This window comes from Hordeum vulgare, chromosome 6H (genome assembly GCF_904849725.1).
Source record: "Hordeum vulgare subsp. vulgare chromosome 6H, MorexV3_pseudomolecules_assembly, whole genome shotgun sequence".
Lineage (NCBI taxonomy): Eukaryota > Viridiplantae > Streptophyta > Magnoliopsida > Poales > Poaceae > Hordeum > Hordeum vulgare.
In genome coordinates this window covers 109,961,115-109,984,308 of record NC_058523.1, presented here as the reverse complement: position 1 = coordinate 109,984,308, position 23,194 = coordinate 109,961,115, and positions in this window count along the sequence as shown.

Sequence of the window (23,194 nt, the reverse complement as noted above, 5' to 3'; positions counted from 1 at the left end):
AGAGTAATCAACACTACTTGCAACCTTACAAGTGCCAATCGGAGTCGCGAGATGGAGATTGGTTACAAGTGATGAACTAGGGTTTGGAGATGAGATGGTGCTGATGAAGATGTTGATGGAGACGAGTCCCCGCTGATGAGAGGAGTGTTGGTGATGACGATGGCGATGATTTCCCCCTCCGGGAGGGAAGTTTCCCCGGTAGGATCGTCCTGCCGAAGCTCTAGATTGGTTTTGCTCAAGTTCCGCCTCATGGCGGCGGCGCCTCCTCGAAAAAGCTCCGCCCTGATTTTTTTACGGACGAAACCCTTCATATAGCAGAAGAGGGGGGCCAGTGGGCCACCAGGGTGCCCACAAGCCCTGTAGCCGCGACCAGGGGGATAGGCTGCGGCTATGAGGCTTGTGGGTCCCTGGCAGCTCCCCTCTGGCACTTCTTTCACCCAATATTTTTTATATATACCCAAAAAATTCCACGTTGATTTTCAGGGCATTTGGAGTTGCACAAAATAGAGGACTCAGACTTGCTCCTTTTCCAGTCCAGAATCCCAACTGCCGGTATTCTCCCTCTTCAAATAAACCTTGCAAAATAAGAGAGAAAAGGCATAAGTACGGTACCACAAAGTATAATAACAGTCCATAAAGCGATAAATATGAACATGAAAGCATGATGCAAAATGGACGTATCAACTCCCCCAAGCTTAAACCTTGCTTGTCCTCCAGCGAAAACCAAGATCCATAAACATGTCCACATGTTTAGGGATGAAGGTTTCGATAAAACATAATACGGACATGAGGGCATCATGATCACGCATAGAACAACAATACATCATAAAGATTCTTATGGGAAAGTAACAATTCCTTCACAAAGCAAAGTATGAATCAAGAACCTTACCGAGAAGTAGCTAACAACAGTCCATCGTCATTGAAGCAATTGCAATTTATGATAACATCAGAAAGAGTCAAATAAGAGCTTGTAAAGCAAATCCACATACTCAATCATCTCTTTTGTTTTCCACAATTGTTACAACTCACGTGGTACTCATGGCATCAAAGTTTCAGTTGGACACAGAGAAAGATAGGGGCTTATAATTTTGCCTCCCAACCATTTACCTCCAGGGTAAAGTCAACAATAATAAAGCATAAGTACTCATCTCCAAGTTGATATATGAATATAGATCTTTCGCTAGCATACGACGTTCACCAAGATGAAGACGGAATAGGGAATTGGTGTTGATCACCATGACTTTCACAAGGACAAAAGGTAAAGGTACAAGATAGGCCTTTCGTAGAGGGAAGCAGAGGTTGTCATGCGCTTTTGAGGTTTGGATGCGTGTCCTCTTAGTGCGGAGGAACGTCACTTTATATTGCCTCCTGTGATAAAGAACTTTATTATGCAGTCTGTCGCTTTTATGTCTTCCTCATCACAGGTTCGTATAAATCTTATTTTCCACACACTAATAGATCATACATAATAGAGAGCAATTTTTCTTGCTTGCACCGATGACAACTTACTTGAGGGATCTTATTCAATCCATAGGTAGGTATGGTGGACACTCATGGCAAGACTGGTTTGAAGGTTTATGGATGCACACGTAGTATCTCTACTTGGTGCGGGAGTTTTGGCTAATATGAGGTGGAAGCAATTGTCACATGCTAAGGGATCTCTAATCATATAACATTGTTTGGAATCAAGCAAACACAATTCATTATGTTGTCTTCCTTGTCCAACATCTACTTCTAAGCATGTAATAGTTTGGTGAGTGCTCACAATTGTAAAAAGTGTCTAAGAATATATATTTATATGTGAACCTCTCTTTCCTTATTACTTCTTATTAATTGCAACAATGACTGGGGTCTATGTTGGTCTATTCTCAACAAGTTTCAATCATCATACGTGTTATATGTGAAGCTATCACTTTCCATAAGATCATCTCATGATCTTTCATGCTATCGTTCTTTTCATACTTTTGATCACGGCACAAAACAAAGTCCTTGCCTAAGATACTCTTCATTATATAGCTCGCAAGCTCGAATACATCGGGGGAGACAAAAGCAAAAGACTCAAACTAAACACTAAAGACTTATCCCACTAAGAGAAGAAAGTAAAAACTGAAAAGAAAGAACTAAAACAAAGGTAAAAGCAAAATATACAAAGGTGATACAATACCAGGGCAACTCCCTCAATCTTGGCACAAGCCAAGGGAGTTGCCCATAGCAATGCTTAGTTGTCTTCCTTTGGTGGTGATGGTGGTGGAGTCTTTGCAGAGGTCTTGAGCTTGTTTAATTTCCAATGGAGCATGAAATTCTGCTCCCTCAGATCGTCGTTTTCTTCTTCAAGCTTCAACACCCTTTGGCATAATTCCTGCTTACTCTCCTACAGGAAATGAGAAGGGAGAAACAAAGTCTTATGCTTCTTCCTGGAGTTGGGGAGGCTTGATTTCTTGAACTCCACATGGGTGTTTGCAGGCTGAGGTAGAGGAGCCTCCTCCTCGTCAGAGCTTGTTTTCTCCTTCCCATTGTGTTCATGATCCTCTTCCTCATCTGTGGTCCAACCATAAGGCTCTAAGTCCCCATTAATCCTGGAGTTAGCACGGTCATCGGCCACATAGATCTATTCTTCTGAATCTTGAGAAGACATCTTGACCTAAATCTGCGGCAGACAACATGCTCGAAACGAAAATAGAGGAAAACTGCGCGATACGGAGATCAAAAGCCTCGGGCGTATATATAATGATTTTTGCTAGACCAGAAGGAGTGCTTCACAAGAAAACGGAGTCCGGGAGGCACACGAGGTGCCCACAAGCCCTGTAGCCGCGGCCAGGGGGGAGGCCGCGGCTACGAAGCTTGTGGCCGCCTCGTGCGCTCTCCGGACTGCTTTTTATTTTTCTATTTTTCCATAAATTCCAGAAGGGAGAAAATTTCCTAGTGGAAAAGTTTTGGAGTCCAATTACTTACCGAAACACATACCTCTTCCTTTTCAGAGTCTGAAACAGGCTGATAAACATCCCTTATGTACTCCTCTGGAGTTATGATATTGATGATATTGCTCTCAACATTTATGGGAGTACCAGAGATATAATGCTTGATTCTTTGCCCATTTACCACTCTAGGAAAATTACCCTCCCTGTTATTGATTTTGATGGCACCGGAACGATATACTTCCTCGACAACGTAGGGACCTTCCCATTTAGAGAGAAGCTTGCCTACGAAGAATCTTGAGCGAGAATTGTATAGCAGGACATAATCACCTACATTGAACTCATGTTTTTGTATTCTTTTATCGTGCCATCTCTCAACCTTTTCCTTGAACAACTTGGCATTCTCATATGCCTGGGCCCTCCATTCATCTAATGAGCTGATATCAAACAACCGCTTCGCACCGGCAAGTTTGAAATCGAAGTTGAGCTCTTTGATTGCCCAATAAGCTTTGTGTTCTAGCTCAAGAGGTAAATGACAGGCCTTACCATAAACCATTTTATACGACGACATGCCCATGGGATTCTTATAAGCAGTCCTATAAGCCCATAGTGCATCGTCAAGTTTGCTAGACCAATTCTTTCGAGATCTATTGACATTGTTTTGTAAGATCAATTTGATCTCCATATTACTCAACTCCACTTGACCACTAGACTGAGGATGATAAGGAGATGCAATTCTATGGTTGACATCATACTTAGCGAGCATCTTGCGGGAAACACCATGAATGAAGTGTGAACCGCCATCAATCATCAGATATCTAGGGACTCCAAATCTTGGGATAATGACTTCTTTAAGCATCTTAATAGAGGTGTGGTGATCAACATTTCTAGTGGGGATAGCTTCTACCCACTTAGTGACGTAATCAACAGCAACTAAGATGTGAGTATACCCATTGGAACTCGGGAAGGGTCCCATATAATCAAAGCCCCAGACATCAAATGGTTCAATGACAAGCGAATAGTTCATAGGCATTTCCTGACATTTACTGATGTTCCCTATTCTTTGGCATTCATCACAAGACAAGACAAACTTACGGGCATCCTTGAAGAGAGTGGGCCAATAGAAACCTGATTGCAATACCTTATGACCAGTTCTATCTCCAGCATGGTGTCCTCCGTAGGCTTCGAAATGACACTTCTGCAGGATCCGTCCCTGTTCATGTTCAGGAACACAACGTCTAATAACACCATCTACTCCTTCCTTATAAAGGTGAGGATCATCCCAAAAGTAGTGTCTCAAATCGAAGAAGAATTTCTTCTTTTGCTCGTAGGTGAAACTGGGTGGTATGTATTTGGCTACGATATAGTTTGCGTAATCAGCATACCACGGTGCACTATGTGAAGTGCTGATGACATTCAATTGCTCATCGGGAAAGCTGTCATCAATAGGTCATGGGTCATCAAGGACATTCTCTAGCCTGGACAAGTTATCTGCTACATGGTTATCAGCACGCTTTCGGTCAACAACGTGCAAATCAAATTCCTGTAGCAGGAGAACCCATATGATTAGCCTAGGCTTAGCGTCCTTCTTCTCTAGAAGGTACTTAATAGCAGCATGATCAGAGTGCATAATGACTTTGGAGTCAACTATATAAGATCTGAACTTTTCACATGCAAACACGACTGCTAAAAATTCCTTCTCCGTAATGGCATAGTTTCTTTGGGCATTGTCTAGAGTTTTACTAGCGTAGTGAATGACATTCAACTTCTTGTCAACTCTTTGTCCTAGAACAACACCAACAGCATAATCATTAGCATCGCACATGATTTCAAAGGGCAAGTTCCAATTAGGTGGTTGAACAATAGGTGCGGTTATCAAGGCCCTCTTAAGTATTTCGAAAGCTTCCTCACAATCCTCATCAAAAACAAAAGGAACATCCTTCTGCAAGAGGTTGGTAAGAGGCCTAGAAATCTTAGAGAAGTCTTGAATGAACCTTCTATAGAAACTAGATGACCTAGGAAACTTCGTATACCTCTGATATCTGTGGGGCAAGGCATTTTCTCAATTGCATCAACCTTAGCCTTATCAACTTCAATGCCTTTCTTAGAGATTTTGTGTCCTAAGACGATGCCTTCATTAACCATGAAGTGGCACTTCTCCCAGTTCAATACGAGGTTGGTATCTTTGCATCTCTGTAAGACTCGATCAAGGTTGCTGAGGCAATCGTCAAAGGAAGAACCATAAACAGAGAAATCATCCATGAAAACCTCAACAATCTTTGCACAAAAGTCAGAGATTATAGCCATAATACATCTTCGAAAGGTGGCAGGTGCATTGCATAAGCCAAAAGACATACGTCTATAAGCAAAGTTACCGAAGGGGCAGGTGAAAGTGGTTTTCTCCTGATCAGATTGTGCAACAGGTATTTTCGAGAAACCTGAATAACCGTCTAGAAAGCAGAATTGTGTGTGTTTAGATAGCCTTTCTAGCATTTGGTCGGTAAACGGCAAAGGATAATGGTCTTTCCTGGTTGCCTTGTTCAGTTTCCGGATGTCTATGACCATCCTATAGCCAGTAAGAATCCTCTGTGGGATTAGTTCATTCTTATCATTAGGAACGACAGTGATACCTCCCTTCTTAGGTACGCAATGTACAGGACTTACCCAATCACTATGAGCAACAGGATAAATGATTCCCGCTTCGAGAAGCTTTAATATTTCTTTTCTCACGACCTCTTTCATCCTAGGATTTAACCTCCGTTGATGATCAGCGACTGGCTTAGAATCATGATCGGTTTTAATCTTGTGCTGACATAGAGTGGGACTAATACCCTTAAGATCATCAAGATTATATCCAATAGCAGCACGGTGCTTCCTCAAAGTTTTTAATAACTTCTTCTCTTCGTGATTCGAGAGGTGAGCACTAATTATAACATGATATATCTCCTTCTCATCAAGATAGGCATACTTAAGTGTATCTGGTAACTGTTTTATCTCGAACACAGGATCACCCTTTGGTGGGGGAGGATCCCCAAGCAGTTCAACAGGCAGATTATTCTTAAGAATAGGATATTGTGATAAAACAATTTTATCTATCTCATCTCTTTCATCCATATGCATATCATTTTCATGCTCAAGCAGATATTGCTCTAAAGGATCCGTAGGAGGCATGGCAATAGAGTCAAGAGAAATGATTTTATCCTTACCAGATGACTCTTTTTCATGGGGTTGTCTTCCAAACTTGGAGAAGTTAAATTCATGAGACACACCCTCGAAACTAACAATGACAGTCTGTTTAATGCAATCAATATGAGCATTGACAGTGTCGAGAAAGGGTCTACCAAATATGATGGGACAAAAGCTATCTTGTGCAGTAGCAAGGATGAGGAAATCAGTAGGATACTTCGTCTTACCACACAGGACTTCTACGTCTCTCACAATTCCCACAGGGCAGACAGTGTCTCTATTAGCTAGCGTAATAGTGACATAAATGGGTTCTAACTCAGCAGGTGCAATCTCATCTTTGATTTCATCATATAGGGACCGGGGTATTGCACTAACACTAGCACCCATATCACATAAACCATGATAACAGTGATCTCCTATCTTGACAGAAACAACAGGCAGACCAACTACAAGTCCGTATTTGTCTTTCGCGTGAGGTTTAGCAATTCTAGCGGAGTCCTCACAGAATTTGATAACATGCCCGTCTATGTCTTCGGCTAAGAGATCTTTGATAATAGCAACACTAGGTTCAACTCTAATTTCCTCAGGGGGTGCAAGTGGTCTAATGTAACCCCTACGTATCACAGTTGGAGCTTTAGAATAATCCTTTTTCCTAGCAGGGTAAGGTGGTTTCTCAATGTAGGCACAAGGAACAATAGGATCATTATAGGCAATGACTTTCTCTTCAACTAGATTGGGTTTAACTATGTTGACTTCTATAGGAGGATGATACTAAAACCACTTCTCTTTGGAAAGATCAATATGAGCAACAAAAGATTCACATAGAGAAGCTACTATCTCAGAATCAAGTCCATACTTAGCGCTAAAATCTCTAGAAGTGTTTGTTTCAACAAAAGATTTAACGCAATCATACTGGAAATTCATACCTGACTCCTTACCTTCTTCAAGCTCCCAATCTTCAGAGTTACGTTTGATTCTTTCCAATAAATTCCACTTGTGGTCAATATCCTTCTTCATAAAAGAACCGGTACAAGAAGTGTCAAGCATGGTACGATCTTCATGAGAAAGCCGAGCATAAAAGTTTTGAGTGATAATTTATCTCGAGAGCACATGATTGGGGCATGAATATATCATTGATTTAAGCCTCCCCCAAGCTTGAGCTATGCTTTCCCTGTCACGAGGCCAAAAGTTATAAATATAATTCCGATCACGATGTACTAAATGCATAGGATAAAACTTTTGATGAAATTCCAATTTCAACCGATTGTAGTCCCATGATCCAGTATCATCACATAGCCTATACCATGTCAACGCCTTATACTTCAAAGATAAAGGAAATACTTTCTTATTTACCTCATCCTCGGGCAAACCTGCAAGCTTAAATAAACCACAAACTTCATCTACATAGATTAGATGCAAGTCTGGATGTGATGATCCATCTCCTGTAAAAGGATTAGCCAGCAGTTTCTCAAGCATACCCGAAGAAATTTCATAAAATATATTTTCAGTAGGTACCTTAGGTTGTGGAGCAACTCCTCGTGCTTCCATTCGTGGTGAAGATACCCCGAACAAATTCCTCAAAGGAACAGTTTCCATAGTGACAAGTGACAATAAATTTCAGCACAGTATATAAATGTTTCCTTACCAAATTCCACTTACCAAAGGCGCTTCACTCCCCGGCAACGGCGCCAGAAAAAAGTCTTGATGACCCACAAGTATAGGGAATCAATCGTAGTCCTTTTGATAAGTAAGAGTGTCAAACCCAACGAGGAGCAGAAGGCTCTGATAAACGGTTTTCAGCAAGGTAATAACTGCAAGCACTGAAAGTAGCGGTAACAAGTGATGGTGTAGTGAGGTGAAACGTAGCAGGTGAAAAGTAACAAGTAACAAGTAATAGAAACGGTGCAGCAAAGTGGCCCAATCCCTTTTGTAGCAAGGGACAAGCCTGAACAAAATCTTATAGGAGGAAAAACGCTCCCGAGGACACACGGGAATTTCTGTCATGCTAGTTTTCATCATGTTCATATGATTCCCGTTCGTTACTTTGATAGTTTGACATGTGGGTGGACCGGCGTTTGGGTACTGCCCTTACTTGGACAAGCATCCCACTTATGATTAACCCCTCTCGCAAGCATCCGCAACTACGAAAGAAGAATTAAGACAAAGTCTAACCATAGCATTAAACTAGTGGATCCAAATCAGCCCCTTACGAAGCAACACATAGACTGGGGTTTAAGCTTTTGTCACTCTAGCAACCCATCATCTACTTACTACTCCTCAGTGCCTTCCTCTAGGCCCAAATAATGGTGAAGTGTTATGTAGTCGACGTTCACATAACACCACTAGAGGAAAAACGACATACAACATATCAAATTACCGAACGAATACCAAATTCACATGACTACTATTAGCATGACTTATCTCATGTCCTCAGGAACAAAAGTAACTACTCACAAAGCATAATCATATTCATGACCAGAGAGGTAATGAGTAGCATCAAGGATCTCAACATAAACTCTTCCACCAAGTAACCCAACTAGCATCAACTACAAAGAGTAATCAACACTACTGGCAACCTTACAAGTGCCAATCGGAGTCGCGAGACGGAGATTGGTTACAAGTGATGAACTAGGGTTTGGAGATGAGATGGTGCTGATGAAGATGTTGATGGAGATGAGTCACCTCCGATGATAGGAGTGTTGGTGATGACGATGGCGACGATTTGCCCCTCTGGGAGGGAAGTTTCCCCGGCAGGATCGTCCTGCCGGGGCTCTAGATTGGTTCAGCTCAAGTTCCTCCTCGTGGTGGCGGCGCCTCCTCGAAAAAGCTCAGCCCTGATTTTTTTCCGGACGAAAACCTTCATATAGCAGAAGAGGGGGGCTAGTGGGCCACCAAAGTGCCCACAAGCCCTGTAGCCGCGGCCAGGGGGCAGGCCGCATCTACCAGGCTTGTGGGCCCCTGGCAGCTCTCCTCTGGCACTTCTTTCACCCAGTATTTTTTATATATTCCCAAAAAATTCCACGTTGACTTTCTGGGCATTTGGAATTGCGTAGAATACAGGACTCAGACTTTCTCCTTTTCTAGTCCAGAATTCCAGCTGCCGGTATTCTCCCTCTTCAAATAAACCTTGCAAAATAACAGAGAAAAGGCATAAGTATGGTACCACAAAGTATAATAACAGTCCATAAAGCGATAAATATCAACATGAAAGCATGATACAAAATGGACGTATCAGAACTCAAGAAGAAGACATCAAGATCATGTTGGTGAATGGGTCTGTGGCTCCGAGTCTGATCACCACTTCGAGAGAAGCTATCAATCCAACTCCGACTATAGTAAAGATGAAGGTGTTGCCGACATTTCACTCGTTTCCTCCAACTCCTGCAACTTACTTGATTCACCAAATGAGGGAGTCAGAAACTTCTTCATGGCTAAAGGCCCAAGGTATCACACCCTGAGTATCTTGATTTCAATAGTGATGAGGATGATTTGTTAGGAGAAGATGACTTGCTCTTTGACAAATCTAGTGATTGCACTGAAAATGAACTTGTTAATTATCATGCTAGTCAATAGAAATCAAATGATGATGATACGAAATAGATTGAATGACTAACTCAAGAATTAAATACTCTGAAGTTAGCTCATGAAACTACTCTAAAAGATCATAGAGAGCTTGCAAGAACTCATGAGAACCTACGCTTCGATAAGCTCAATTTGGAGCAAGAGCATGAGTTCCTAAAAGAAATCAATGATGATCTTCAGAAAAAGAGTTCTTCTTATCTAGCCAAATGATTACTCTTGTCTACTTTTGTTCCACAAGTTAAACCCAAGAACACTAGTAAAAAAGGCAAGAAAGTATCTTCATCTAGTAACAACAATGCTAAAGCTAAACTGCTACTAGCTCTCTTGATTCCACTAATGATTCTCTTAGCCAAGTTACACTTGAGCAAGGAAAATATTTATTGAAAGGGATTATAGAGAGAGGTGTCTTCAAGAGTCTTGCTAGAAGTACAAAAATTGAGGAAATTGTACGCAAGCATGGAGGACATCGGAAGAAACAAGGTGTTGGCTACTTCAACGTCAACGGTGATAATTGGGAAGAAGGTCCATATCCCATTCCTAAGTTTGTTCCTCAAGAGGAGAAGTATGATCCTACTCCTCCGAAGGGAACAAGCTCACAAAATGACCTTCCATCAGAAGTCCACAAGGGCAAGGGAAAGCTTCAAGAAGACATTGAACTATATGAAGAAGAAACCCAAGTCATGGTCATGTGGATTCCCAAAGACACTTCTAGCACTTCCTCATCTAGTGCTACCGCAACTCCAAGGATCCCCATCTAGTTCATGTGGATTCCCAAGAGGAAGAACTAGAGTGTTCTTGAGGGATGACTTTGCCAATGAAATTCACTCTTATTCATTTTGGAAAGAACTATATGCAATCAACCTCAACCATATGCATTAGTTCAAGGAGTGACACATTCCCTCAAAGGTGAGCAAAGGACAAGGTAATGGAAGGAACTTTGGCACGACGCCGTTTCCAAAATGACGAGTTAGTCTTTGATGGAGTTAGCAAAGGATAAGCAAGTTAAAATAGTGATAATCCTTGAAAACTAAAATGAGGTGTCAAAAGGTTTGATACCTTAGGAGCAGGATGATATGTAATTTTTGCATCATGCTTTTATGTTGATATCTATCGCTTTATGGGCTGTTATTACACTTCACAGTACAATACTTATGCCTTTTCTCTCTTATTTTGCAAGGTTTACATGAAGAGGGAGAATGCAGGCAGCAGGAATTCTGGCCTGAAAAAGGAGAAAGTTTGAGATACCTATTCTACGCAACTCCAAAAGCCGTGAAAATCAACGAGGAATTATTTTGGAATTTAAAAAAAATACTGGGCGGAAGAAGTACCAGAGCGGAGCCACGAGGAGGCCACAAGCCTGCTAGGTGCGGCCTACCCGCTAGCCACGCCTAGGGGGATTGTGGGCTCCCTGTTGGCCCTCTAGCTCCCATCTTTTGCTATAAGGAGGGTTTCGTTCCAGAAAAAATCGAGAGGAGGCTTTCAGGAGGAATCGCCGTCGCCACGAGGAAGAACTTGAGCAGAACCAATCTAGAGCTCCGGCAGGACCGTCGTGTCGGGGAAGCTTCCCTCCCAGAGGGGGAAATCGTCGCCATCGTCATCACCAACACTCCTCTCATTGGAGGCGACTCATCACCATCAACATCTTCATCAGCACCATCTCATCTGCAAACCCTAGTTCATCTCTTGTAACCAATCTCCATCTCGCGACTCCGATTGGTACTTGTAAGGTTGCTGGTAGTGTTAATTACTCTTTGTAGTTGATGCTAGTTGGATTACTCGGTGGAAGATTGTATGTTCAGATCCTTGATTCTATTCAATACCTCTCTGGTCATGAATATAATTATGCTTTGTGAGTAGTCACTTTTGTTCCTGAGGACATGGGATAAGTCTTGTTATAAGTAGTCATGTGAATTTGGTATTCGTTCGATATTTTGATGCGTTGTATGTTGTTTTTCCTCTAGTGGTGTTATGTGAACGTCGACTACATAACACTTCACCATTATTTGGGCCTAGAGGAAGGCATTGGTAAGTAATAAGTAGATGATGGGTTGCTAGAGTGACAGAAGCTTAAACTCTAGTTTATGCGTTGCTTCATAAGGAGCTGATTTGGATCCACTAGTTTACTGCTATGGTTAGACTTTGTCTTAATTCTTCTTTTGTATTTGTGGATGCTTGCAAGAGGGGTTAATCATAAGTGGGATGTTTGTCCAAGTAAGGGCTGCACCCAAGCACCGGTCCACCCACATATCAAACTATCAAAGTAGAGAACGCGAATCATATGAACATGATGAAACTAGCTTGACAGAAATTCCCATCTGTCCTCGGGAGCGCTTTACCTCCTATAAGAGTTTGTCCAGGCTTGTCCCTTGCTACAAAAGGGATTGGGCCACTTTTCTGCACCTTTGTTACTATTTTTACTTGCTACTTGCTACTGATCATCTTACCACACAACTATCTGTTACCGATAATTTCAGTGCTTTGCAGAGAATACCTTGCTGAAAACCACTTGTCAGATCCTTCTGCTCCTCGTTGGGTTCGACACTCTTACTTATCAAAAGGACTACAATAGATCCCCTACACTTGAGGGTTATCAAGACTCTTTTCTGGCGCCGTTGCCGGGGAGTGAAGCGCCTTTGGTAAGTGGAATTTGGTAAGGAAACATTTATATAGTGTGCTGAAATTTATTGTCATTTGTCACTATGGAAACTAATCCTTTGAAGAGTTTGTTCGGGGTATATTCACCTCAAACGGAAGCACAAGGAGTTGCTCCTCAACCTGCTGCACCTACTGAAAATACTTGTTATGAAATTCCTTCGGGTATTCTAGATAAATTGTTGGCTAATCCTTTTACAGGAGATGGAGCATCACATCCCGACTTGCATCTAATCTATGTAGATGAAGTTTGTGGTTTATTTAAGCTGTCAGGTTTGCCCGAGGATGAGGTCAAGAAGAAGATATTTCCCTTATCTTTGGGGATAAAGCATTGACATGGTATAGGCTATGTGATGATACTGGATCATGGAACTACAACCAATTGAAATTGGAATTTCATCAAAAGTTTTATCTTATGCATTTGGTACATCGTGATCGTAATTATATTTATAATTTTTGGCCTCGTGATAGAGAAAGTATCGCTCAAGCTTGGGGGAGGCTTAAATCAATGTTATATTCATGCCCCAACCATTAGCACTCGAGAGAAATTATCATTCAGAACTTCTATGCTCGGCTTTCTCACGATAATCGCACCATGCTTGACACTTCTTGTACCAGTTCTTTTATGAAGAGAGATATTGACTTCAAATGGAATTTATTGGAAAGAATTAAACGCAACTCTGAAGATTGGGAGTTTCATGAAGGTAAGGAGTCAGGTATGAATCTTAAGTTCGATTGCGTTAAATCCTTTGTTGAAACAAATACTTTTGGTGATTTTAGCGCTAAATATGGACTTGACTTTGAGATAGTAGCTTCATTGTGTGAATCATTTGCTGCTCATATTGATCTCCCTAAAGAGAAGTGGTTTAAATATCATCCTCCCTTAGAAGTCAATGTAGTTAAACCCCATCTAGTTGAAAAAAATTCATTGCTTATAATGATCCTATTGTTCCTAGTGCTTACATGGAGAAACCACCTTTCCCTGTTAGGATAAAGGATCATTCTAAAGTTTCAACTGTGATACGTAGGGGCTACATTAGAACACCTACACCCCCTGAGCAAATTAGAGTTGAACCTAGCATTGTATTATCAAAGATCTCCTTTCTGACAATGTTGATGGCCATGATATTCACTTATGTGAAGATGCTGCTAGAATTGCTAAACCACATGCTAGAAACAAAACATAGGCCTCTTGTTGGCACGCCTGTTGTTTCTGTTAAGATAGGAGATCATTGTTATCATGGTTTATGGTACGTGGGTGCTAGTGTTAGTGCAATACCTCAATCTTTGTATGATGAAATTAAAGAGGAGATTGCACCTATCGAGATGGAACCTATTGATGGCACTATTCAGCTTGCCAATAGAGATACTATCTGCCCTTTGGGAATTGTTAGAGATGTTGAAGTATTGTGTGGTAAAAGAAACTATCCTGCTGATTTTCTCGTTCTCGCTACCACACAAGATAGCTTTTGTCCCATCATATTTGGCAGACCTTTTCTCAATACTGTCAATGCTCATATTAACTGTGAGAAGCAAACTGTCACTATTGGCTTTGAAGGTGTGTCACATGAGTTCAATTTCTCCAAGTTTGGTAGACAACCTCATGAAAAAGAGTTGTCTAGTAAGGATGAAATTATTGCTCTAGCTTCTATTGCTGTGCCTCCTACTGATCCTTTAGAGCAATACTTGCTTGAGCATGACAACGATATGCATATGGATGAAAGGAATTAAATAGATAGAGTTATCTTTGAACAACATCCTATCCTTAAGAATAATTTGCCTGTTGAACTTCTTGGAGATCCACCCCCACCAAAGGGTGAGCCTGTGTTCGAGCTTAAACAATTGCCTGATACTCTTAAGTATGCTTATCTTGATGAAAAAGAGATATATCCTGTTATTATTAGTGCTAGCCTCTCAGAGCATGAAGAAAAGAAGTTACTAAAAACTTTGAGGAAGCACCGTGCTGCTATTGGATATACTATTGATGATCTTAAGGGCATTAGTCCCACTCAATGCCAGCACAAAATTAAAATCAATCCTGATTCCAAACTAGTTGCCGATCATCAACGAAGATAAAATCCTAAGATGAAAGAGGTAGTAAGAAAAGAAATACTAAAGCTCCTGGAAGCAGGTATTATCTATCCTGTTGCTCATAGTGATTGGGTAAGTCCGGTGCATTGCGTCCCTAAGAAGGGAGGTATTACTGTTGTCCCTAATGATAAGGATGAATTGATCCCACAGAGGATTATTACTGGCTATAGAATGGTGATTGATTTTAGGAAATTGAATAAGGCCACTAGGAAAGATCATTACCCTTTGCCTTTTATTGACCAAATGCTAGAAAGATTGTCTAAACACACACACTTCTGCTTTCTAGATGGTTATTCTGGTTTCTCCCAAATACCTGTTGCACAATCTGATCAGGAGAAAACCACTTTTACCTGCCCTTTCGGTACCTTTGCTTACAGACGTATGCCTTTTGGCTTATGTAATGCAGCAGCTACCTTTCAAAGATGTATGATGGCTATATTCTCTGACTTTTGTGAAATGATTGTTGAGGTTTTCATAGATGACTTCTCCCTTTACGGGCCTTCTTTTGATGATTGCCTCAGCAACCTTGATCGAGTCTTGCAGAGATGTAAAGATACGAATCTTGTCTTGAATTGGGAGAAGTGCCACTTTATGGTTAATGAAGGCATCGTCTTAGGGCATAACATTTCTGAAAGAGGTATTGAAGTCGATAAGGCTAAGGTTGATGCGATCGAGAAAATGCCATGCCCTACAGATATCAAAGGTATAAGAAGCTTCCTAGGTCATGCTGGTTTCTATAGAAGGTGCATTAAGGACTTTCCTAAGATTTCAAGGCCTCTTACCAACCTGTTGCAAAAGGATATTCCTTTTGTTTTTGACGATGATTGTGAGGAAGCCTTCGAAATACTTAAAAAGGCCTTGATAACTGCGCCTATTGTTCAACCAACTGATTGGAACTTACCTTTTGAAATCATATGTGATGCTAGTGATTATGCTGTTGGCGCTGTTCTAGGACAAAGAGTTGATAAGAAGTTGAATGTTATTCACTATGCTAGTAAAACTCTAGACAGTGCCCAAAGAAACTATGCTACTACTGAAAGGAATTTTTAGCAGTCGTGTTTGCATGTGAAAAGTTTAGGTCTTACATTGTTGATTCCAAGGTGACTATTCACACTGATCATGCTGCTATTAAGTACCTTATGGAAAAGAAAGATGCTAAACCTAGACTTATCAGATGGATTCTCTTGCTACAAGAGTTTGATTTGCATGTTGTTGATAGGAAGGGTGCTGAGAACCCCGTAGCAGATAACTTGTCTAGGTTGGAGAATGTTCTTGATGACCCACAACCTATTGATGATAGCTTTCCCGATGAGAAACTGAATGTCATCAATGCTTCACGTAGTACACCGTGGTATGCTGTTATGCAAACTATATCGTTGCCAAATATATACCACCTAGTTTCACATACCAGCAAAAGAAGAAATTCTTATTTGATTTGAGACATTACTTTTGGGATGATCCTCACCTTTATAAGGAAGGAGTAGATGGTGTTATTAGACGTTGTGTACCTGAACATGAACAGGGACAGATCCTACAGAAGTGTCACTCCGAGGCTTACGGACGACACCATGCGGGAGATAGAGTTGCACACAAGGTATTGCAAGCAGGTTTCTGTTGGCCCACTCTTTTCAAGGATGCTCGTAAGTTTGTGTTGTCTTGTGACGAATGTCAAAGAGTAGGTAATATCAGTAAACGTCAGGAAATGCCTATGAATTATTCGCTTGTCATAGAACCATTTGATGTTTGGGGTTTTGATTATATGGGACCTTTTCCGAAATCCAACGGGTATACTCATATCCTAGTTGCTGTTGATTACGTTACTAAGTGGGTAGAAGCTATCCCACCTAGTAGTGCTGATCACAACACCTCTATCAGGATGCTTAAAGAAGTTATTTTCCCTAGATTTGGAGACCCTAGATATCTAATGACCGATGGTGGTTCACATTTCATTCATGGTGCTTACCGTAAAGTGCTTGCTAAGTATGATGTCAACCATAGAATTGCATCTCCCTATGACCCTCAGTCGAGTGGTCAAGTAGAGATAAGCAATAGAGAGATTAAACTAATCCTGCAAAAGACTGTTAATAGGTCTAGAAAGAATTGGTCTAAGAAGCTCGATGATGCACTGTGGGCTTATAGAACTGCTTATAAGAATCCCATGGGCATGTCTCCGTACAAAATGGTTTACGATAAAGCATGTGATTTACCTCTTGAGCTAGAGCATAAGGCTTATTGGGCAATCAAAGAGCTCAAGTTTGATTTCAAACTTGCTGGTGAGAAGATGTTATTTGATATTAGCTCACTTGATGAATGGAGAGCTGAGGCATATGAAAATGCCAAGTTGTTCAAAGATAAAGTTAAGAGGTGGCATGATAAAAGGATACAAAAACGTGAGTTCAATGTAGGTGATTATGTCTTGCTATATAATTCTCGTTTAAGATTTTTTGCAGGCAAGCTTCTCTCTAAATGGGAAGGTCCTTACATTGTTGAGGAAGTATATCGTTCCGGCGCCATCAAGATCAACAACATGGAAGGTAATTTGCCGAGAGTGGTAAATGGGCAAAGAATCAAGCATTATATCTCAGGTACTCCCATAAATGTTGAAAGCAACATTATTAATACCATAACCCCGGAGGAGTACATAAGGGATATTTGTCAGCCTGTTTCAGACTCCGAAAACGAAGAGGTATGTGATTCGGTAAGTAAACCGACTCCAAAACTTTTCCAGTAGGAATTTTTCTCCGTTTTGCAATTTTTAGAAAATTAGAAAAAATTTAAGTAGTCCGGAAAGCGCACGAGGAGGCGACAAGCCTGCCAGGCACGAGCCACCCCCTGGCCGCGCCTGGGGGGCTTGTGACCACCTCATGTGCCTCCCGGACTCTGTTTTCTTGCGGAGTACTCCTTCTGGTCGGGAAAATTCATTATATATTCTCCCGAAAGGTCTGACCCTCAAATCACGCAAATTTCCTTTGTTTTCGTTTCGAGCCTGTTTCTGCCGCAGATTTAGGGCAAGGATGTTGTCTCAGGAATCTGTCGGGGAGAACGATCTCCCTCAAGTCTATGAAGAAGTAAGTGCTGATATGAAAAGAATGGAGGTCATGGAGGCCAAGGAAGGGCTGCTGGAAGAAACTAAAGGCAAAATTAAGGAGGAGAAGGATGAAGGGAAATCTGTGCTCAACAAGGAAGAAGCTGAGGAAGAGGATTTTCTTCAACCCTATCTTCACCTTTTACCTCCATCCTTGATCGAACTCTTGAGGTTATGTGAAGTAAGTTGTATTCATAATACTTATCTCACCCGTGAAGTTGTTTTGCTAGAGATACATATCACAGAACTCCAAGGTATAAATCAAAGATTGATGGCCCTCTTGGAATCAAAAGACAGGACAACTCCACCACCATCACCTTCGAAGGAAGACAACTAAGCACAGGTATGGGCAATCCCCTTGGCCCGTGCCAAGCTTGGGGGAGTTGCCCCGGTATCGTATCACTATCACATATTTTGCCTTTACCTTTTCTTTGTTCGATCCTTTTTGGTTTTATCTTTCTCTAGTAGAATAAAGTTCTTAGTGTTTTAGGCTTGAGTTTTTCTTTGTGTCACCCCCGATGTATTCGAGTTTGTGAGTCATATCATAAAGAGTGTTTTAGTCAAGGGCCTTGCTTTATGCCATGATCTGAAAGAAAAGAATGATAAAAGAACAAAAGCATGAAAGATCATGTAATGATCTTATGGGAAGTGATGGCTCCACATATAAAAAGAATGTTGATTGAAATTGTTGTGGGTGGACAAAGTTAGACCTTGGTCATTGCTACAATTAATAGGAAGTAATAAAGAAAGAGAGGTTCACATATAAATATATCATCTTGGGCACCATCTATGATTGTTAACACTCACTAAACTATTACATGCTTAGAAGTAGATGTTGGACAAGGAAGGCAACATAATGAATTATGTTTACTTGGTTCCGAACAATGGTTATATGACTAGAGATCCCTTAGCATGTGACGATTGCTTCCACCTCATATCAGCCAAAACTTCCGCACTAAGTAGAGATACTACTTGTGCATCCATAAACGTTCAACCCAGTTTTGCCATGAGAGTCCACCATACCTACCTATGGATTGAAGAACATCCCTCAAGTAAGTTGTCATGGGTGCAAGCAATAAAAATTCCTGCCTATATATGTATGATCTATTATTGTGTGGAAAATAAGCTTTGTACGAACCTATGATGAGGAAGACATAAAATTGACAGACTGCATAATAAAGTTCTTTATCACAGGAGGCAATATAAAGTGACGTTCCTTCACACTAAGAGGTCACACATCCAAACATTAAAAGCGCATGACAACCTCTACTTCCCTCTGCGAAGGGCCTATCTTGTACCTTTAATTTTTGTCCCTATAAGTGTCAGGGTGATCGACACCAATTCCTTATTTCGCCTTTATCTTGGCTAACGTCATATGCTAGGGAAAGATCTATATTCATATGTCAACTTGGAAGTAAGTATTCAAGAATTATTATTGTTGACATTACCCTTGAGGTAAATAGTTGGGAGGTGAAACTATAAGCCCCTATCTTTCTCTTTGTCCGACTGAAACTTTGATCTCATGAGTACCACGTGAGTTGTAGCAATTGTAGAAGATGAAAGAATGATTGAGTATGTGGATTTGCTTTACAAGCTCTTACTTGACTCTTTGTGATGATATGATAAATTGCAATTGCTTCAATGACTAAAGGCTATTGGTTGTTAATTCTCAATAAGGTCCTTGATCCAAACTTTACTTTGTGAAGGAATTAGCACTTTAGCATAAGAGATTATATGATGTTATTGATGTTCTGATTATGATCATGATGCCTGCATGTTCGTATTCTGTTTTGTCGACACCCCTCTCTCTAAACATGTGGGCATATTTATTGATATCGGCTTTCGCTTGAGGACAAGCAAGGTCTAAGCTTGGGGGAGTTGATACGTCCATTTTGCATCATGATTTTATGTTGATATTTATCGCTTTATGGGCTGTTATTACGCTTCACGGTACAATACTTATACCTTTTCTCTCTTATTTTGCAAGGTTTACATGAAGAGGGAGAATGCCGGCAGCAGGAATTTTGGCCTGAAAAAGGAGTAAGTTTGAGATACCTATCCTGCGCAACTCCAAAAGCCGTGAAAATCAATGAGGAATTATTTTGGAATTTATAAAAAATACTGGGCGGAAGAAGTACCAGAGGGGAGCCACCAGGAGGCCATAGGCCTGCTAGGCGCGGCCTAACCCCCTAGCCGCGCCTAGGGGGCTTGTGGGATCCCTGTTGGCCCTCTGGCTCCCATCTTTTGCTATAAGGAGGGTTTCGTTCCAGAAAATATCAAGAGGAGGCTTTCGGGAGGAATCGCCGCTGCCACGAGGCGGAACTTGAGCAGAACCAATCTAGAGCTCCGGCAGGGCCGTCCTGCCGGGGAAACTTCCCTCCGAGAGGGGGAAATCGTCGCCATCGTCACCACCAACACTACTCTCATCGGAGGGGGCTCATCACCATCAACATCTTCATCAACACCATCTCATCTCCAAACCCTAGTTCATCTCTTGTAACCAATCTCTGTCTCACGACTCCAATTGGTACTTGTAAGGTTGCTAGTAGTGTTAATTACTCTTTGTAGTTGATGCTAGTTGGATTACTCAATGGAATATTGTATGTTCAGATCCTTGATGCTATTCAATACCTCTCTGGTCATGAATATAATTATGCTTTGTGAGTAGTCACTTTTGTTCTTGAGGACATGGGATAAGTCTTGCTATAAGTAGTCATGTGAATTTGGTATTCGTTCGATATTTTGATGTGTTGTATGTTGTTTTTCCTCTAGTGGTGTTATGTGAACATCGACTACATAACACTTCACCATTATTTGGGCCTAGAGGAAGGCATTGGGAAGTAATAAGTAGATGATGGGTTGCTAGAGTCACAGAAGCTTAAACCCTAGTTTATGCGTTGCTTCGTAAGGGGCTGATTTGGGTACACTAGTTTAATGCTATGGTTAGACTTTGTCTTAATTCTTCTTTCATAGTTGCGGATGCTTGCGAGAGGGGTTAATCATAAGTGGGATGTTTGTACAAGTAAGGGTAGCACCCAAGCACCGGTCCACCCACATATCAAACTATCAATGTAGCGAACGCGAATCATATGAACATGATGAAACTAGCTTGACAAAAATTCCCATGTGTCCTCGGGAGCGCTTTACCTCCTATAACAGTTTGTCCAGGCTTGTCCCTTGCTACAAAAGGGATTGGGACACTTTTCTGCACCTTTGTTACTATTGTTACTTGCTACTTGCTACGAATCATCTTACCACACAACTATCTGTTACCGATAATTTCAGTGCTTGGAGAGAATACCTTGCTGAAAACCACTTGTTAGATACTTCTGCTCCTCGTTGGGTTCGACACTCTTACTTATCATAAGGACTACGATAGATCCCATACACTTGTGGATCATCACTGGATTTTGAGTGTAGAAAGGTTTCAACCCAGTTTTGCTACAAGCATCTTTGGTTTCACCCAGCAATTTCTTCACAATCTTGTTGATACCATTAGTGTCAATCAGGGTGTTGTTAAAACGAATAGGGTTGTTCAAGTCGCCGTCATACTGATAGATTAACGAGCTGCGGCGATTCAAGGGCAAGATACGCCAGTCTACCAACACCGGGTCAGATCAACACCGGTTAAGCCATTAGCCGTCAGAGCACTAAGCTTAGGATATACATTGGAGAGTTGAGTATGCTATGCATCAGTAATCTGGCCGGGTAGCTCGAAGTTCATTGGTTGACACTCAGCTCTGTAACCCGACACAGGATTCTCATCAACACAGGATGTATCATTCCAGTTGAACCAGGTCTTACCCCAGCCCTTAGGAAAGGTGGGTAACGTGGCAACTGGAAATCCATATTCCCTTCGCGTTTGGATATTGACCCCGCCAAGCTCCAAGCAGGGTCCATCAGCAAATTCAGTCTGACGATTAAGATAAAAGAATGCCCGGAATAGAAGAACACAAGGTTCTATCCCCAGGTAAACTTCACAAAATACCTGGAACTGGCATAAATTGGTTACAAAATTAGGGCCCAAGTCATGAGGATGGAGGTTATAAAAGTGCAAGATGTCTTTGAAGAATTTTGACCATGGAGGACCAAAACCTCGTTCAAACTGGTCGACGAAAATCACAATTTCTCCTTCAGCTGGTGCGGGTCTTTCTTCCCCATAGGTGCTTCACCAACCAATGGTCTCTTGGGATGGAAGCATTCCAACAATTACATATTCATTGTGTACTTTGTTTGTGACCAGAGAGGGCACCCAATTGCATGTGTACGGTTTGGTCATGTTGGTGTTTTCAGAAAGATAAGAGCAGAAGAACCGTATTTTGCGAGTTATCTAAGATAAAAAAAGTCAAGAAAAAAACCGGATTGAAATAGTTTAGATGACTACATATAACAAAATTATTCTTAAAGTCGCCTAGATATGAGTCACCACGAGGAGCAACAAAGATGTCACTAGAAGGGCGGCGATTTGCAGTTATTTTCGAGTCTCCCTAATGAAAAGGCGGCTTACAAAGGATTTACGATCCTAATAGGGAAGCCAGTATAAGGGTAAAGACGGCTTACAAACGGGTCGAGATTTCAGATTTTCCTAAGTGTGGGACAAACAAGTTTCTACCAAATTGCATAAAGGTATGGATCTACCAAAGGTCCAAAAAGGAAAAAAATCAATAACCCTAGATGACAACACCATCTGAAAGCCGTGGTAGGTCATTATATAGCGGATCTTACAAAGTGTCTAGGGGAAGCTATACAGGGGACCAGATCACTACATCTACCGCACCCTAAGGACATGAAAAGATTCATTGAAGAATCAAGCAGGTATGCAATGGCGATGAACACGGGATGAACTCCGACGAACCGTACTGAGCTACAGTGGATTAATAGGCACATCTGGGAAGAGTAATATACTTACCGGACGGCGGCAGAAGAGATCCGGGATGCGGAAGTGAAGTCGCGTGGCATGGTATCCCTGGATCAGATCGTTCGATGATGGAAGTTGCGCGGAGATGGCACAATGAAGGTCCGAGCTGGAGGAAGACGAAAAAGAAGCAGGGAAGCAATGTAAAAATGAAGAGGGACCCCTCACGAGTATTTAAAGGCTCGTGGCTGGAATAGAAATGGTAGGCACGGGAATCAAGGAGGCTCAATAAATTTCGGATCTAAGGGCACCTCAACTTTTGGGCTATTTGGATAAGTGAAAAGAGTTGTTACAAATATCCGTTACAAAGGGAAAATGTGATGACATCATTGAGTCCCTGAATTTCGGGGCGGGTGACGTCATTGGTGAACGGAGTAAGGACTTAAAAAGATCTTTTGAGGCCATCATTTCTACCTCGGAAGGCAAATCATGGGTTGTACACGAGCCGCCAAGATTAAAGAAAAGACTATTGACATGAATAAATTCAAGTCAATATGGGGCCTAATGTTGGGGATATTATCCCGCCATATAACCCGCCCTATGAAGCCAGGTCAAGTTGGTTGCGGCTCAAAGTTCATACTCAAGATGGGCCCTGACATACAAGGCATGAGGAGCAAGGCGGTTCATTGAAGAGAGCCCACGTCGGCCTAGGACACAAAGATGGCGAGTGTTGCTCCATGAGGGAGGAGGTCGCCAGGAGTTTCCTCGCTTAAAAGAGCAAGGCGAGTTAGAAACATAACAGGTCAAGAGTCACAACGTGACCCGGAC